This window comes from Macadamia integrifolia, chromosome 1 (genome assembly GCF_013358625.1).
Source record: "Macadamia integrifolia cultivar HAES 741 chromosome 1, SCU_Mint_v3, whole genome shotgun sequence".
Taxonomy (NCBI): domain Eukaryota; kingdom Viridiplantae; phylum Streptophyta; class Magnoliopsida; order Proteales; family Proteaceae; genus Macadamia; species Macadamia integrifolia.
Window position 1 is genome coordinate 16,997,941 of NC_056557.1, and position 2,300 is coordinate 17,000,240.

The 2,300-nt window shown below is 36.9% G+C and overlaps 1 pseudogene; it reads left to right on the plus strand.

The window, feature by feature from the left end:
• LOC122069707 overlaps positions 1 to 2,300 on the plus strand; it is a 5,173-nt pseudogene continuing 2,873 nt past the window's right edge.

The window sequence follows — 2,300 nt, forward strand, 5'->3', positions numbered from 1 at the left end:
ATGCAACCCCAGAGCATCGGCACAGAGCAATCAAACCCAAGAGCGAAGACAGAGTACCAGCGTGAACAGAAAGAGAGACCGAGAGCGCGCTAGTCACTGATCTTCTCCTTCGTGAGATTGACGAGACCGAGCGACGATACAAAACGTGAGCAGCGAGAGGTGTGTGTGAGAAAGAGAGAGGTGAGAGCGGGAGAGAGTCGTGCAAGACCTAGGTGAGAGGGCGAGAGAGTGTTTGAATTGCAACAGTAACCCAATTCAACCAAAACCTGGTTTGGTTGATGCTTCTGATAGACCGGTCCATTTACTTCAAACCAGTTTTGATGGAGCTCCAACCAAGAAGACATCTGGACCGTTCACTTAAAGTTGTCCACGTGTCATTCTTTACTGGTGGAATAGCAAAGAATAGCAAGATTAAGAATTGTAGAGGATTTTTATCCTCTTAGATTTTGCTTCTTCCCTTTCTTAGCAAGCAAGTATTTGATTCATATTGAATAAACCAAGTTTATGGAAAGAAGAGAGATTTAAAAGGTGAATTAAAGTTTTAGGAAACTTAAAAGAGTTTAAGTTTTTTAATTGAATTTCTTTATTATAATATAATGCCCCACATTATATAATAATAAAGAAATTAAAGTTTTAGGAAACTTAAATTATTAAAATTTTAGAAAACTTAAAAGAGTTTAAGTTTCTTAATTAAATTTATCTATTATAATATAATACCTCACATTATATAAAAGAGAGGAGAGTAAAATGGGATTCCAACTTTTGGGATCCCATTCTCCTTCTCTTTTGGCTCTCTCTCTCTCTCTCTCTCTCTCTCTCTCTCTCTCTCTCTCTCCACTTTTCTATCCTTTTTCTTTTCTTCTCTTCACACCGGTGTTGAACTCTAATTCCTGCACAAGGAAAAAAAATAAGTTAGAAGTTGCACTATTGAAGGAAAGAGAAGGGCTATTAGATAGTCAATTGAAACTTGTGAAGTTTCGAAAGCTCTATAAACTACACCGGCTACACACTTGGAATTCAAAACTTAGATTGTTGGTCTGAGGAAGAATCATTATCTAGAGGAGGAGCTTCGCTTGAATCTCTTTGTAAGTATTATTCTCATTATTGCGAATTAGTTATCATATTTGTTTGGTTTTAATGATATGGAGAACGACCCAATCGAAATTCCACTGTGCATGACGGGTTGGGTGGGAAAAGTCTTGTTTCCAACACCATACCCAAAGATAATGGCAGTTTAGCCTCTTTTGTTGGATTCTGGGTTCAATGCGATAATGCTAGAGGCCCAATGAAAGGAGGCTTAGATATCACCCAGAGGTTGATCTTGATGAGGTGAATACTTTAGCACAACTTATGACTTAGAATATAGCCATAGCAAACATACCATATGGTGGTGCTAAAGGGGGTATAGGGTGAGATCCAGGGGAACTAAGCATCTCTGAGCTAGAGTGACTTACCAGAGTTTTAAAGTGACGAATCAATTGGTTCTCTCCTGGAGACTCTAAAACTGTTTTTTTTTCTCCAATTCTTTCTAGGTGAGGCGTTGCAAACAACATAATTCAATATCTTTAAGTAGATGGCACCACGAATAAATATGTTGTGCCATTTAAATACCAGGTATTGGCTATATTTCACAAGAACATTTTGTAGTCTTAGTAAAAGGAGGAAATGTTAAGGATTTACTTGGTGTGAGATATCACATTGTTCGAGGAACCTTAGATGCTGTTAGAGAGAATCTTTCCTTACGCCAAATTAGGAAAATAAAAGAATTTCTTGAGTACTATTCGAAATTTAGAAGAATTATGCGAAGGAGCCAATGAATGGCTAAAAAATCCCATGCCTACTTACAAAAAGTAGAAATGGAGCAAATGAGTTTCGAGAAGAGGAATAGTTCTTTTAATTTTATAAATGTTTTTAGAACATTTTTTTCTTGACTATCATTCAAAAAAGTTTCAGATCTCTAGTATTCCACCAATTAATAATCCAAGATTCCCGACTTTTATTAAATGAGAGAGAGATCCGCCAGGGTAAAAAGACTATAGATGCAAGATATCTTTTTTCCTTCCCATTGGAGTTATTTCACAAAGACTTGCCATGATAAGGAAGAAGAGAGGAACAAGCACACTTGGAGAGAACAATACGACAGAGAGTTGTATTTTGCGTTTGGGAAAGATAAATCGCTCCTGGTGATGAATCTATTGCTTCTCTCCTAAGAAGATTTTGCTCAGTATGTTTTATTTGATACAAATAGGAGAAGAACCCGACTCGGTATTGTTAAAAAAATAGAGGAAGCACAACCAAGT